Consider the following 17,106-nt stretch of genomic DNA (forward strand, 5'->3'; position numbering starts at 1 on the left):
TACCAAACACCACCTTATAACCTTGTTCTGTCCCCTCCTATCCTGTAAAGGTGAATCCCTTTGTTCAGATACCATTTAAACTATTGTAACTTGCTGGTGTGATGCAGGGAGACTATGTGTACATTGTGCACTATTTGGATTAATATATGTAATGTGTTTTTATGGCTTTTTCCATGCGACTACAAACACTACCGTAAATACTCATACCACGCGCTAATATGCAGGACCGCGGGAGCGACCATACGCAAATTGCGAATATGTGCATGCCCGGCAGAATAAGTACGCGCACGGAGGCCATTTGTGTGTAGTTTGTACATGCTGTGTGTATTGCAATATTTTTCGACTTCGACAGTCCACCCTTTGGCAGTCACCACTAACTGCTACTAACTAATCAATAAACAGAAAAATATCTATTCAATATATATAGAAGCTTGGCTAATCGGAGGAGAGTTGTAGGTGGGAAACGTATGACCTAGTGGGATAGTAAAAAGCATGTATATATGAATCCATGTCTGAGGGGCATGTATCATCGTGCCGTATATGTTCTAAATAAGCTTCGAGGTATTGCAAAGTATACATTAAATCCTTCTCATCCCGTATTAAGGGTCTGTAAATGGGCCAACAAACACTACCGAGCTCTTTTCGGCTTCTTGTTCCAACAAATGGGGTGCACATTTAGTTGATGATACATGGAGGGGGAACATATGTGAGTGCTAGTATATGTGGATATCACCTGTCGACTATGTGTGCCATTAACTGGAGGTTGAAGAGATGAAGATAAGACACATATATAAAAGTACATTTACATAAACATTTTGGGTAGGGCTGACGTCTTTTCCGGTTGGATGTATCTGGGCAGAGGGGGAGACAAAGAAAAACGGGTGAAAGAAACAGGCCATGAAATTAATTTGCAATCCTTATCATGACGCTGTCTCTATGGATGGATCATAAATTAAATCTGCTGCTGTAACAGCGCCCTCGCTCCATAGATTCATCAAATTTGTGCCGTGCTTGCGCCGCGTTAGAATTTGAACACACCTAAATATCAAACCAATAATTATGATGACTCCCAGGATACAAAGGAGAAACTTCCCCACACTCATAATGACATTTTGAGCCCACTCTCCTAAACCTGAGAACCATTTGCGTGGGTTAACCATGAGACCCAGCCGGTCAGTTCATTACTCACAGTCGCTAAGTTAAGGTTGTGCTTCCTCATGAACTCCCACTTCAACTGCAAGATCTCGTCCATCTTCTGATCGATGATCTCCGTGGGGTCATCAGTGCTGTTCGTAATATACGTACAGCACTTCACACCATATTGAGTTGCCAGAGTGACACAGTACCCACCTGTCACGGCTGTGACGTAATTAAGGACCATCCTGTGCTGGATCAGTTCCTTCTTGTAGGCTTGTAACTCCCTTCCCGTATACCTGAAGGTGTCATCATAGATCTCAGTGATATTATCTATCAAGTTCGCTAGCGCATGGATATACTTATAATTTATAGTTCCTCTGGCAGTACGGGTGATGTCTAATGCGAGAAGGAACTGAATCCCGGTGGATTCGTGGATCAGTGGATCAAATCAGAGGCTGCGTGCTCTGCCCTATCTATGAGGTGTCTCTTGATGATGTGTGCATAGTGAGTATGAGTATAAGGAGCCTGAGCGCTGCGGTGAACGTCTGTCATTTTATCGTGGGTTATGGTCATGACCTCCGGTAGTACTCTCCCAATATAACACAATCCCTCTGAGCTCATGGCAAGCCACTTGTACGCTTTCCTCCCACATATGAAATAGGCATCATCTGGGAGTACATAGGGGACAAAATGTAACATCACCATATTGCAAACTTTACAAGTAAAGAAACCAATCCCTAGTTCTCCCATCTGCTCAGTACAAGTATGGGGCTTGATGATATGAGCACAATACCCTGACGATACTTTTCCAACCCAGATGGTCTTGCTTCCACGGGTATACCTATATCGAAAATACCTCCCACTGTTGTCTATTTGGCGTACAAGTTCAGAGTCTATGGGTATCCTATCCGCTCTGTGTGAAAAGGTCATTGTCTGGTTATTCCACGTCACTTCCCAATTTCCTGGTTTTCGGTAATTGGAAATATTAAAGCACAGTAGGGACCTGTCTACATGATACTGGTGGAGCTTCAAACTAGGGAGCCTAGAGATATTGAATTTCTTGTCCACCGGTCTCCCACCCCGTACTTTGAGTACCTCATCTATTGCTAAAGGGTATGGTACTAATCCTGACTTACTCTGACCTTGAGGTACCTGTGAGCACACCCAGCATTATTTCTGGTTTAAGACCTTACCCACTAGTGAGTGGTAATCACTCAACGGATGGCGGTCCATGTCGATATTAAGGTTGGACTGACATCTCTGAATGCACCCATCCTCGACTATATTCTCACAATTCCTACAAATACAATATTCATCAGACAATAACCCTTCACAGTGCCTCCGAGCTCCATGACTACCAGAGCGCTTACTGATACGAGCCTTTACTCGAGTGATGTGCTGCTCCTGCGATCCTACAAATTCGTACTCGCCATCAGAACCCATTCCAGATCCCTGCTCGACCTCCCTGGGACCCTCACCAAAGCAAATTGTCCTGATCAAAAACAGACTTTCTAGCAGAACCCGAAACGCAGTCTCTTGTGATAGATCCATTTCGTTAGGGGAAAGAAGGAAAATAAGAAGGAGAAAAGAAAGGAAAAATGCAGCGGGAGGTGAAAAAAGAAAATTGTGCGACAACCATCCTAGATCTTATTGCTCTCCGTGCTCAGATGCCTTTCAACAGTCCTGCCTCTCAACTTTCCCGGAACAAACACTCTAGTGATACGAGGTTCTCTTTGCCTTGCTCTTTGAACACACAGCTCACTTTGAACACCCAGTTACCAAACTACTTTGTCACAAGTTCTCTTCCGGGTCAGCGACCTTCTTGCAGTGGGACGAGTGGACCCAAGTCTCTCTTTCGGCAACCTTCAGTGCTGTCGTGCTGGTTAACAAGACTTGGTAAGGTCCTTCCCACCTGTCTATGAGGCAACCTGAGCGTAAGAAATTTCGAATCATCACATAATCCCCAGGCTCAATGTCATGACAATTACTGTTCGGTAAGTCAGGAATCACCAGCTTTAGATTTCTTTGTTGATTTCTCAGCTGCTGGCTCATCCCAACCAAATATTTCACAGTCACTTCATTATTACATTTCAAATCATCCTGGGGGTCTATCATTACATGAGGTTGTCGACCAGAAAGAATTTCAAAGGGTAATAAGTTAAGTGGAGACCTGGGAGTGGTTCTTATGCTGTACAACACTAGTGGCAAAGCTTCTGGCCACAACAATCCAGTTTCAGCCATCATTTTGCTCAGCTTGTTCTCAATAGTGCTGTTCACTCTCTCTACCTTTGCACTCGCCTGTGGCCGGTACGGAGTATGCAGCTTGCTATTAATTCCCATCAGTTTGCACATGACCTGAAAGACTTCACCTGTAAAATGGGTACCCCTATCACTTTCAATCATTCTAGGGATACCATATCTACACACAAATTCCTGCACAATTTTCTTTGCAGTGAACGTAGCAGTATTTGTGGCAGCAGGGAACGCTTCTACCCAGTTGGAAAATACATCAATACAAACTAACACATATTTAAAATTCCTACAGGGTGGTAACTGTATGAAATCGATTTGTATTACCTGAAAAGGTCCGTCTGTCGGAGGGATATGGGATGGCTCTGTTGGTATTGTTTTACCAATATTCTTCCTCAAGCAAGTAAAACATGTCTCTCTTACCTGCATGAGAAGAGAATCCTGGCGCACACCAGTAGGCTCTTACCAACTTGCACATACCCTCTTTGCCCAGATGAGTCAGACCGTGTGCCGCCTCAGCTAGACTTGGAAGATATGCTCTGGGGGCCACCAGTTTACCGTGTCCACCTGTCCAAAGTCCTGAGGACTCCTGACCATACCCCTCCAGACTGCCTTTTCCTGTAGGGAACACAAATTTAGCATTTTAATTTACTATCGTGTGTTATCAGTTGTGTGAAGTAAACCGTCTCTGGATGAGAGAAGAGAGGGGAATAATAGTAAATATAAAAAGAAAATGTCAGGTTTGGCATTCACCAACAGGCTGTCACACCATCATGCATATCGGTGTCTGTACACAGTCTGCCTTCACCAGTATTCTCATTCTCCACCCTTTGTGCATGACCAGGCACACTGCATTAATACTGGTGTCCTTATGCTGGTGAGATAAACTGGGTTTGGGCAGAACTCTGAAGGACCGAGTAGGCATGTAGCATTTGAACTGTAATCGCGTCCATGTATTGTACCCTCCTGTCGATGAACGTAAGAGATGAGAGGAAGCGTTGAAGAAAAATCACATAGAGGTTAGTAATATAAGTTGTAGAGGCAAAGAGGATTTTATAAAATTTGACAGCTGGATTGGGCACTATGGGGAAGTGATTCTCTACTAGGTCTATACCCTTACAAAAAAAATTCTATGTGTGTTATATCTCTCTTGGGACTATCCCAGCCATCAATCCAGTGTCCTGACCATCCTAAGTTCATAGGGAACCCGGTATCTGTGAGATAATTTTCTCATGCATCTAGAACATTGAAATGCAACATTAGTCTTTGTGGGTATCCAACATACTTTGTACTTCCTGGGCGGGAGCACGCTATATGTATACCATATCTAACAAAACTCCTGTTAAGTTAACCAAGGGCCATTTCTGCTAGAGAAAGAAGCAAAAGTTTAAAGGCCTCATCTTAACCCCAGCAAGTTTTGTCAAAAGGGTAAAGTTGCATTTATTCCGTTCTTCCCATTAACCAAATCTGTGTTTTCTATATGGCTCGTGATTCCTTACTATATGTCCCTTGATCCCGTCTATGTGTTTAATAATGTGGCTTGTTTTCTCTGTCTAGGGGTCTATATTGACTATGTGTTCTACTATACCTACAATCTCTGGCAAAATGCCCTTCCTTTTTACAAATGTAACATATTCTCTGTCTTTTCCAAGCAGCAGGGGTTTGGGCTGATGGGGCTTTCCTGTCAGAGCCTGTAAACTTATTGTCATCAGCTTCTCCTCCTGTTTTCTATGCCTAGCAATATTCTTGTGGTGTTCAATTGCGCACTCTCTAAGACAAGCTACTGTGGCCCTTCTCCAATTAGGCAAAGATGTTTGTACCCTGTCCCTTACTGTCTTATTGAGTCCGTCCATTAGCACAGAGACAGCCACCTCCCTGTAATTCGCATCGTTCCCTGTATCTGATATCCCAACGTATCTATCCAATATTTGCAGGGCCCGATGGAAATATTCAGATGCCATTTCATTTTCCCTCTGTTTTATGGAGAAAATTCTTCTCCACTTAACAGTAGTGGGGAAATACAACTCTAGTTGCCTGTTAATTCGTTCCACATTCTCCTGATTGTTTCCGTCAGTCATAGGACTATCCAACTCTAATCTACAATCAGTGATACATTTTTGGGTGTCAATAGTAGGGGGTAGGCACGCTTTCAAAAATATACGCCAATCTTTGTTAGCTGGTTCATGAGCATTACCCAGATCTCTGATAAACTTCTGACATCTGGCTAAATGCTTCCGGGGATCGGGGAATTCTGAAATGATTGACCGCAGCTCAGCTCTGGACCACGGGCAATACATTGCATTATTCCTGGTGAGGATAACTCCCTGACTATCGGTTCCCCCATTGGGAGTTACTATTTCCAAGACAGGATGTAATCCTACCATTCCGTTCCTAATCTGTTTGCTGTAAGGTGTTGTTGACTCTGTGCAATGACCCATCTCACACTTACCGGTAGCTGTGACCTCACCAGTTCTTTCAGTGGGGAATACTGTTACTGCTCTAACTGGATCAACAGGCCCCACCTGAGTTTCCTGCAAGGCGACTGCCTGAATGAGAGCTGCGATTTGGCTGGGTCCTTCATCTTCTTGTGATCTATAACCTTGAAAAGACTTCAAAACAGGATACATCTTGCAAAAATTAGGGTTAATACATTTCTCTTGCATTCTACTATCATTCATAGATATACCATTGACTGTAGCCATCTCTTCCCTCTCGACCTGTGTCGATAATGGTGTGTTTGTGTCCTCATTCCTGCTAGGTTTGGAACTTGCTTTGCGAGTTTGTTCCCTTTGCATCTCCCCCTCTTGTTGCCACAGTTTTAAACAATCGTTATGTCTAATCCTTTGTTTTCTGGATTTAAGCAGACATATTTTACTGCCTACAGTCTGCAGTACCTCTGGTTCAAAGCTGCCCACCCTAGGGAATGATACCCTATCGTTGTCAGTCATACGTACCCATTCGTCACAATAAACTTCAGCGTGTGGACCATATTTTCCACACATAATAAACCTCGCTGACCCCTTGGGCCGCGGCTCTTCAACCTGAACCCTGGCTACCATACGTCCCTTAGTTGAGCAACTGGCTCCCATAATTGTGGGCCTTTTCCCACAAACACCAAAATACTCAATATGAGCCGACGGTGAAAGTTCTCCGAGCGCTTTCACCCACTCTCGCCCACGTTGGCCGGTACTACCATACACTGTCGATAGCGAAGTAGTGTTCACTCTAGGAGTGAAAAGGGGCAGGGCGCCGGACTCCGGGGGCACACGAGCGTGCGCGCGGCGAAACCGCGCGCGCGTCCGAAATGGGGGCGCGGCCACGCAAATTAGGGGGCGTGGCCACGCCTCCGTCATTTTAAGGGGCGGTGCGGCCCACAGACGCTACTATAGAGAGCGTCTGTGGCCGGCGACGTCACTGTTGGGGGCGTGCCCAGCACCTCCGTCGGTGCTGGGCTTCCCCCAGCCCTCTCCCAATGCGTGAATGGATGCCGCGCGCATGCGCACGGCATCTATACACGCCGGGAGGGCAGGGAGCGGGCGGCTGTTCTAGCAGGGCGCCGCAAAAGGGGCAGGGCGGGTTTTGCCTGGTAAAAAACGGGCAGGGCGCGGCGCCCTGCTAAAACAGCCTAGAGTGAACACTACGAAGGCGATGTACCCAACTTAAGGCCCCTAATTGACCTATATTTACTGGAAGTTTTTAAGAGTAACTTAACCTTTCCAGTAAATATCTGTTGGAGATTTTCCCGAGAGAGACCAGCGAAAACTCCCTTTATGCACTTGTACACAAATCACGCTTGTGTATGCTCTATACAGCGCTAATGATACCGCGGTTTTACGCAAAAGCTCGTAAAAGGGTATCAATTTGCACCCACAAACATGCGGTCCAATCGCACAGCGTATAGGTACTTGTTACCTATCCGCCCTACGACCACTGGAATCGAATCACAAGTTGGGAAACCTCAGCCGGAGCATATAAAAAAAAACTATATGGGTCACAATCACAATTCACAATTCCCTACCATGATCCTGTGTAAGTCTCTTCACGACTTACGTATTCCAATCTATACTAACGTGAGTCAGCCGCCTCACACCGCCAAGCCTCCACTCACTTGGTGTACCGAACAACGGGATCCCGAATTCCGGGGTTCAACCCACTCACTCCCGCTTTCACTCACTCAAATCCGCTTTGTTTTTCTGTACAGAAAATTTTCACTCGTTCTGATTGGCAGCTTTACCCCCAGAGGCAATACAGTTTAAACAAAAGTTTTATACTAATCTGCTTTTGAAACCGGATAGTTATGTGCTATTGTAGCATGGCTACTGTCCCACCTTTTAACTGAACGAAACTATCGTGTAACTTGTATTTATCGGGGGTAATTCCAAGTTGATTGCAGCAGGATTTTTTTTTTAGCAGTTGGGCAAAACCATGTGCACTGCAGGGGAGGCAGATATAACATGTGCAGAAAGAGTTAGATTTGGGTGGGTTATTTGATTTCTGTGCAGGGTAAATACTGGCTGCTTTATTTTTACACTGCAAATTAGATTGCAGATTGAACAGACCACACCCAAATCTAACTCTCTCTGCACATGTTAAATCTGCCTCCCCTGCAGTACACATGGGGGGTCATTCCGAGTTGTTCGCTCGCAAGCGGATTTTAGCAGATTTGCTCATGCTAAGCCACCGCCTACTGGGAGTGAATCTTAGCATCTTAAAATTGCGAACGATGTATTCGCAATATTGCGATTACACACCTCGTAGCAGTTTCTGAGTAGCTTCAGACTTACTCGGCATCTGCGATCAGTTCAGTGCTTGTCGTTCCTGGTTTGACGTCACAAACACACCCAGCGTTCGCCCAGACACTCCCCCATTTCTCCAGCCACTCCTGCGTTTTTTCCGGAAACGGTAGGGTTTTTTCCCACACGCCCATAAAACGGCCTGTTTCCGCCCAGTAACACCCATTTCCTGTCAATCACATTACGATCGCCAGAACGATGAAAAAGCCGTGAGTAAAATTCCTAACTGCATAGCAAATTTACTTGGCGCAGTCGCAGTGCGGACATTGCGCATGCGCATTAAGCGGAAAATCGCTGCGATGCGAAGATTTTTACCGAGCGAACAACTCGGAATGACCCCCATGGTTTTGGCCAACTGCTAAAAAAAATCCTGCTGCGATCAACTTGGAATTACCCCCATCGCCCGCACTCTTACGCACTTTGCGTAAACACGCGACCGTGCGTGTCTTTTACGCTGCGTGCGCAGTCCTGTACTTTGTCCGAGACACGTGTACAAAACCGTGCGTCCGCATTAAAACAAATCACACAACTCTATAAATGTGAACAATACTAACTACTATTGCCCACTAGACACAACTTGTTCTGTGTAACCCTTTATGCAGACCTGCATTTGTGTCTTTACACTTCCTTAAATACTGTTATTTCAAATTTAACTATATAGCAACAAATCTAGCAATCTAAATCTTGCGGCAACAATGTGAGAGGGTATGCAAAGTATCGGTGCCCTTTGTGTACGCTTTTGGCGCCAAAAAAATTCACAGATTTTTAAATAGCTTTTTTCCTGTTTTACGGATTCTATCAGCACCTCTGCAGACCAGACAGAGCAGACGCAATCTAACAGCACACAAAATAGGGTTTTCAGAACATCCACCGACCAGGAAAAGGTTACGTAGGATAACTTACCACCCTTTGCTGATAGATTAAAGTCTGCTATGACCTGTTAGGCTGTGAGCATGTGAAAACCGGATCCGAGCCCCGGTTTACATACAGGACTAAAAAGCTTATACTTTAAACACACTTGATACACTTTAATATTGAGCCGCTGTAATTAACCTTTCTCCCTTATATTGTTCACAAACCTTGCGTACACAAGATCGTACAATGTACGCACTCTGCGTACGTACGCCGAAAGGGCGTAGTGACTAAACAGTATGCGTACACAGGCCTATACGCTGTTAGCACAATGCAGCAGCCCGAGTGGCTGTAAATACGCTTTAAACCTTAGCAAGGAAATAGGACACAACACCAATTGTAATTCAAAACTAGGTTGGGGTCTAACCCACCAACGGTTCTTTACTTGCAGGGGGTTACAATATAAACAATACAATACAATAGAAGAACGGCTACAATCAATGGTACATACGTGTTTGGTTTCACCTGCGCTTCCCAGTCTGGTCCTCAGTCATCAAGGTAGATGACCTTCAGAGTCTGTGTGTGGCCGGGCATGCAGCTGGCTCTTTTATACAATATTCCAAAACCTAACACAATGGATACTGTAATCTCTTTGTCCATTAGACACAGGGATGGTCATTTACAGTACAGGAGAGGTCATAGGTTGGTTTGAATAGGTGGGCAATGTCTGTTCCAGGTGCACTTGCAGGTAGTCTCCTCTGGGTTCCCGCCGCATACCAAATGTACAGTAAACACAGTTAATATTTATATTCTGCTCCTGCGCATAACTCCGCAGGAGCGTGCGATCTTCTGCAAACCAACACCGGAATATTGCCCTTAAAATACCCTACAGCTGGATACCAAACACCACCTTATAACCATGTTCTGTCCCCTCCTATCCTGTAAAGTTGAATCCCTTTGTTCAGATACCATTTAAACTATTGTAACTTGCTGGTGTGATGCAGGGAGACTATGGCCCTCATTCCGAGTTGGTCGCTAAGAGTCATCGCAACGCAAATGTACGAAATGTAAGTTTCTGCGCATGCGCAAATGCGTGATTACGCATGCGCGAGTACATACGTACGACAACTGTGCAAAATTACTCAGAAAAAAAAAAGCCGTAACTGGCAAACGAAAACGAGGAGTGGCGTGGGCGTGGCGGAGGCGAGACTTCGCAATGCTCCGACATGGGCGTGAAAGTGGGCGTACAGTGTGGGAGTATGCAACTTGCAATGGGCGTGTTTTTCGCAAATAAACATTGTCGCTGTTAAAACTAACATAGGAAACCGTAGCAACATTCACGCAGCAGCAGAGTAGGTCTGCAGTTACTCTACATTAGCGAAGTACTGGTACAAGTGTGTATGCAGTAATTAGCAGTTAATTGGAGAGCACATTCATCTGATGTCCAATTACTTGTTAATTAATGAGCAGATGAAAGTTACCAACCAGCAATTGTCTGAACACACATTACATGTTTATTCTACTCACATATTAATCTCACACACTGTCAAATAAGGTTGTTATTTTGGTTCACGTAGGTGTGTAAGCATTTTGTTTAAATGCTTTAATGTGTGTTAGACTACTAAATACAAACAAGTGAAATTATTATTTAAAGGTAGTGAAATCTGCTACATTGTTAAAAATTTCCCAACACCCACATAATGCAGCATACACTATTATTTAGTCTTAAAAGTCACAATAATATATGATTATAATATCTGTCAATGTTTTAAATGATGTCCTGTTGACCATAGATATTTTATTAATTTGTCGTGTCTGTTTACTTAATATGGACATTAAAGTGTGGTGCAAAGCATACCTGTTTTTTTTTTTTTATTTATTTAAGGAGAAATTGCAGATTGGTCTACAAGTGTCTATATGTTGACCTAATCTTTCTGGAACTAAGATTTACCTAATGCATTACCTTGAAGAAACTGCACAATTTTTTTTTTTTTAAATTTTATTTCTGTAATAATATTACACAACATTTAAACAACATGGCTCCACGTGAGTCTCACAGGCAGAAATGGACCAAGCAGCAAGCAGATGGCACTGACAATAATTATATAGCAGAACTCAGTACTCTGCAAATTTCTGCTTCTGTCAAAAGTATATTTTCAAAGCATAAATTAAACATATAACACACCCTGCCACACACAAATTTTAGACCAAATGAGAAAGAATTAGGATCCACCACACAAACACAACAATACACAGCACACTAGTAAGAGGAAGATGGCTCTGGTGTTTCTTATTAAAAACTCACAGGCTACAATTCCTCCAAACAGAAAAAAGACATTTCACTAAGAGGGAGTTATCCATTCTGGCCACACAAGCCAACTCCAAAATAACATAGAGGCAACCACAAAAACATGGGTGCTGCCCATCTGGAGAGACATCACTTTCTTCTTTTTCTCCCCGCCTGAGGCTGATCTTCTTTGCTTGGTCTGCGGAGTGACCTTCGTTGGGCCTGCCCAGTGGCCTGTTCTTCCTGGGCAGGGGCAGGGGAGGGAGCCGATGTGGTTGGCTCTCTGCCACTGTGGGCAAGGGAGACAGCGATGGCCTGGAGCCCTTGCAAGATGTTATTTGCAAGGCTTTGGTTTGAGGAGGCAAGTTGTTCTTGGCCCTGCCTGATCTCTGCCAGACTTTGGCAGAGTTGAGCAACACCTTGCTCAACACAGGTTTGGAGCTCAGTGAGCCGGACAGCTATCTGGCTTACCTCCCGGATGACCCCGTCTTGAAACGTATTTAGGCTCTCACCATACCTAGCAATTTCAAGCAGGATCTCCGGGATAGCAGAGGGTTGGGTGGGGGGGCCAGTAGGAACCTGCAGAGGTGGGTTTTGTTGGCCCACACTGCCAGACCCACTAGGTCCCTCCACCTCAGCCTCAACCACATAACCGTCCTGTGACTCAACCTGATCACCACCCTGTGCTGTGTTTTGTTGCAAGCAAATAGAAGAATGTGTGTGGAAAAAGACGGAAACAAAATTAGTTTAAGATTATAAATACAGTTCAAATTACAGACAAAAAAATGTTTAAAATTACCTTCCAAGTCATGTCCCGTCAGAATCTCAGGCAGGTCCGTGTCCATATGAGACACCCCTTGGCCCTCCTCATAACTGACACAGGCCATCGCCATCTCCTCCAAGTCTGTATACTCCACAGCGACAGATGGTCCTCCACCTGTAGCCCTTGAGGCATTCCACTCCGCAGCCCTCTTTGCCTTCAGGCGGGATTTGAAGTCGGCCCACCTACATATGTATTGTGAAAGAGGGACAAAGTTGAGTATTATTATTGTTCGAAGTAAATATATAGCACACATGTTCTGCTTGTGTTTGCTAGACATAACATCACATGTAACTACATTTTTTGGACAACTTAGCACAGAAAAAGGATTGTCAAGATGCACTTACCGTCGTCTCACTTCCTGCGATGTTCTGACGACAGAGCCAACTTCATTCACAGATTTTGTAATGTCTCTCCAGATGCGTTCTTTTGAAGCAGCCCCCATGTTTTTTGGCCCTCTATGTATTTTGGCCATGGCCTGCGTGACCAAGACACGCAACTCCCTCTTAGTGAATGCAGGCTGTCTTTTTTTTCGTCTGGAGGTAGCCTGTGAGGTTTCTTCTTGTTGGTCATCACCATCTTCCTCCTCACTAGCAGCTTCTGTCTGTTGTGTTTGTGTGGCTAAAGCCAATTCTCCCTCAGTTTGGTCACTATGTGTCTGTGGCAGGGTATCCCCACTCAATTGTTGTGGTTCAGAAGCAGACATTTGCAGAGTACTAGGTCCTGCCTCAACATCCGCAGAGGCGTATTCCAACATGCGCCTTTGGCACTCTAGGCGTCTTTGCTGCAATGCCATCTGCTGCTCTGCAATGCGGTCTATCTCTGCTGCGATTTGCTCACGAGAAGCCATGTTTGTGATGACGTCTGTACGCCGAGGTGTGTGCGCTTATATACCTACGTGCGAATCGTTAATTCACACAGGTGTACACTGTTATTCTGGTTAATGATTGCACTGCTTATTTAAGGGCCTACTTTGCACGCTGTGAGTGTAGGTAGTTTGGAGTTTCACTTGAGTTTGTTGGCTTGTGCGTGAAGGTGCTAGAGGAATTTGCAGAGTGAGTAATTGTCAAGCATACCTTTGTCCTTTCGTTTGCGTTTTGAATATAGACAGTGATGCATTTTTTTGGCGTTTTTTCGTTTGTGAGTATTCTGGAAATCGTCTTGTTAATTTTTTGATGTAAAAGTGTTTTTTAAATGTTTTTTTTTTTTTTTTAAATATATATATATTTGGCAAGTCCATTTGTGAAAATAAACCTGGGCTTCTTTGTTTTGACTGTCATTTGTGTTCTCTTGTAGGTGCTTTGTTTTGGGTGACATAACCCTTGGATTTGTTGATTTATTTGTGTGCTAGAGAACACAAAGACTTTCTTTATTTTTGAGCAGGTAAGTGCCCTTGGCCTGTGTTTGTGCTTGTTTGTTTTAATGGTCTGTATGCTGTTTTTGACTGTCATTTGTGTTCTCTTGTAGGTGCTTTGTTTTGGGTGACATAACCCTTGGATTTGTTGATTTATTTGTGTGCTAGAGAACACAAAGACTTTCTTTATTTTTGAGCAGGTAAGTGCCCTTGGCCTGTGTTTGTGCTTGTTTGTTTTAATGGTCTGTATGCTGTTTTTGACTGTCATTTGTGTTCTCTTGTAGGTGCTTTGTTTTGGGTGACATAACCCTTGGATTTGTTGATTTATTTGTGTGCTAGAGAACACAAAGACTTTCTTTATTTTTGAGCAGGTAAGTGCCCTTGGCCTGTGTTTGTGCTTGTTTGTTTTAATGGTCTGTATGCTGTTTTTGACTGTCATTTGTGTTCTCTTGTAGGTGCTTTGTTTTGGGTGACATAACCCTTGGATTTGTTGATTTATTTGTGTGCTAGAGAACACAAAGACTTTCTTTATTTTTGAGCAGGTAAGTGCCCTTGGCCTGTGTTTGTGCTTGTTTGTTTTAATGGTCTGTATGCTGTTTTTGACTGTCATTTGTGTTCTCTTGTAGGTGCTTTGTTTTGGGTGACATAACCCTTGGATTTGTTGATTTATTTGTGTGCTAGAGAACACAAAGACTTTCTTTATTTTTGAGCAGGTAAGTGCCCTTGGCCTGTGTTTGTGCTTGTTTGTTTTAATGGTCTGTATGCTGTTTTTGACTGTCATTTGTGTTCTCTTGTAGGTGCTTTGTTTTGGGTGACATAACCCTTGGATTTGTTGATTTATTTGTGTGCTAGAGAACACAAAGACTTTCTTTATTTTTGAGCAGGTAAGTGCCCTTGGCCTGTGTTGGTGCCTGTTTGTGTTTGTTCAAAGTGTTGTGTTTATGTTTGTTTTCCATTTGGGAAATACATTTTTTTTTGGTTACCAGGATTGATCTGCAAAGTAGTGTTTTTCTTTCCTGGACTAGCTACTAAATGGTTTTTTTAAAAAATTTGTTTTCTTTATATTTTGTATAATTTTTTTTTTTTTTTTTTTTTTGGTGTTTGTGATGTGTTTGATGCTCTGAAATGTTGTAAGTAATTTTTTTGGGATTTTTCAAAATGAAATATGTTTTTTTTGGACAATTATTAATATTTTTTTTGTTTTTCAAATTTTTTTTTTCATTTTGTTCCTGAATTGAACTCAGAAAAAATGTACGCTCCTGCAGTAAGTTGACACCACATTTTTTTTAACATTTATTGTTTGTATATTTTTGTAACTTTGTTTTTGTATTATTCAACATTTTTTTTGTTTTTCTCAAAAAAGTGTGTTATGTCAATATTTATCGCAGCCGAAGCCCTACCTCCCCAACCCACGCCAGCACTCCCACCCCAACCGCCAGCCCCACAACCACAACCGGCTCCTCATCAACCAAGGCAACGGAGGCGTGCTAGGCCACCAATTTTCCGAACCCGTGTCCTACTTTTTGGGATGCCAGATGATGTGGTGGTGCGTAGATACAGGCTGCCACCACATCTAATCCTAGACACTCTCTCCATAATAGAGAGTGATCTGGAGTCTGAAATTAGGTATCCTACAGCAATACCACCATTGACACAATTCCTTGCTGTGTTACATTTTTTAGCTACAGCCTCATATCAGCATGTTGTGGGAGACCTGGTTGGCATGTCGCAGGGCCAGTTCAGTAAGGTCCTGCGGCGTGTCTGCCAGGCTTTCCTAAAGCGGGTGAAGCAATTCATTGATATGCCTTTGGATGTTGGTGCCCTAGATGTGGTGAAGCGGCAATTTGAGGAAGGTGGTAGTCGCTTCCCACATGTTATTGGGGTTGTGGATGGCACACATGTTGCTATTCAGCCACCAAGACATAATGAAGAAATTTATAGAAACAGGAAACTGTTTCATTCTCTGAATGTAATGGTTGTTTGTGGGCCATCCCTCCAGATCCTTTCCCTGAATGCCAAGTTTACTGGAAGTTCACATGATGCATATGTCATTAGACAATCAGGGATATGGCAGAGATTAAGATCAAGTCAACGAGCAGACATGTGGTTATTGGGTGAGTTGTTGCTAAATTTTGTTTAACAAAAAAATGTAACTTTACAAATATACTATTTCTAATTTTTGGATTTTCATCCAACAGGAGACCGTGGATATCCTTGCACCCCCTGGCTCATGACTCCTTACCGTAATCCCAGGCCAGGACCACAGATGGCATTTAACTCCGCGCTTACTGCCACTAGGCAGCTGGTGGAGCGCACAATTGGTGTCCTTAAAGGGCGGTTTCGTGTGCTCCACCGCACTGGTGGCGACATCATGTATTCGCCGGAGATGGCAAGTAAAATAGTGGTCCTGTGCGCAATACTACATAATATCGCGGTAAGGAGTAGTGTAGAGCTTCCTCAGGCAGAGGAATTGCCTGATGAGGAGCCAGGGGTTGTTCGACACTTCGGTGGGGGGAGTGTTACACGGAGGGGGAGCCAAGTCAGGGCAAGGATTGTTGCCGAATATTTCAGGTATAGTGTTTTGATATTTTCTTTTTAAAAATATTTAAAAGCACAGTATGCTTATGTTTTTTTATAAATGTTGACATTTTGTATGATATTGTAAAGTGATTGTGTAATGCTTTTGTTGTGTTGGAATGTGTAATTTTTCTTATCGTCAAAATCCGCAAACACGTTAAGCTTACAATGTTTGGTTAGAAAACAAAATACTGTAATGTTGCTAAATAGTGTCCTTATTTGTTTTATATCCTCAAATCATGATTATGTAAACAAACACACAAACAAATGATACTCAATGTTGCCCACTTTGTGACTGTCCAGCTGAATGATCACACAAACTGTGCTGAGTACACATATATGTATAGTAATTTAAAATAAACTGTGTGTCTCTGTGTCTGTTTGTTTTTTTTTGTTTTTTTTGGGTTTATGATAAATATTTGCTTCTGCTAATGCGTATTTCCGCTCGTGCGAAATAACACTCTGCTCTTCACAGCATTGCAAAGATCAATAAAGTTATTAGAAATGACAACATAGATTTTGGACCAATCACATGCTAACAGACACTATAAATATATGCCCAAATAAGGAAAACGCCATTGCCATGATGCGTGCAGCACCGTTCACCAGGCGGGAGCTCCGCGTGCTGGTTGCGGTGATGGACCGCCGCGTAGGCCGCGTTGGGCGCTTCATCCCCAATCGGGTTAAGCGCGAGGCCTACGCGGAGGTCCGCCGCCTGCTGCGGACTCGCGTCCGCAGCAGGCGGACAATCATACAACTTGAGAGGAGGTGGAGTGATCTCCGCAGGAGGACTCCCGATCTGTTGGCGGAGATCCGCCAGCAAATACGAACTACGCATACACGAAGTAAGTTACATTACATAAGATTATTAGCATAAATTGTGCTAATGGGGGTAATTCAAAGTTGATTGCAGCAGGAATTTAGTTAACAATTGGGCCAAACCATGTGCACTGCAGGGGAGGCAAATATAACATGTGCAGAAAGAGTTAGATTTGGGAGGGGTGTGTTCAATCTGCAATATAATTTGCATTGTAAA

General features: G+C 43.5%; 1 long non-coding RNA gene across 1 annotated transcript; it reads left to right on the top strand.

Annotated features, from left to right (window-relative positions):
* The first annotated feature begins 13,439 nt into the window (after nucleotides 1-13,439).
* LOC134947668 (uncharacterized) lies at nucleotides 13,440-16,719 on the top strand. The gene is made up of 4 exons (XR_010182687.1): nucleotides 13,440-14,377; nucleotides 14,738-14,757; nucleotides 15,493-15,607; nucleotides 15,692-16,719. It is a non-coding gene; the product is annotated as an uncharacterized LOC134947668 (long non-coding RNA).
* The last annotated feature ends 387 nt before the right edge of the window (nucleotides 16,720-17,106 follow it).

The sequence above is a fragment of the Pseudophryne corroboree genome, chromosome 8 (genome assembly GCF_028390025.1).
Source record: "Pseudophryne corroboree isolate aPseCor3 chromosome 8, aPseCor3.hap2, whole genome shotgun sequence".
In the NCBI taxonomy this organism is placed as follows: Eukaryota; Metazoa; Chordata; class Amphibia; order Anura; family Myobatrachidae; genus Pseudophryne; species Pseudophryne corroboree.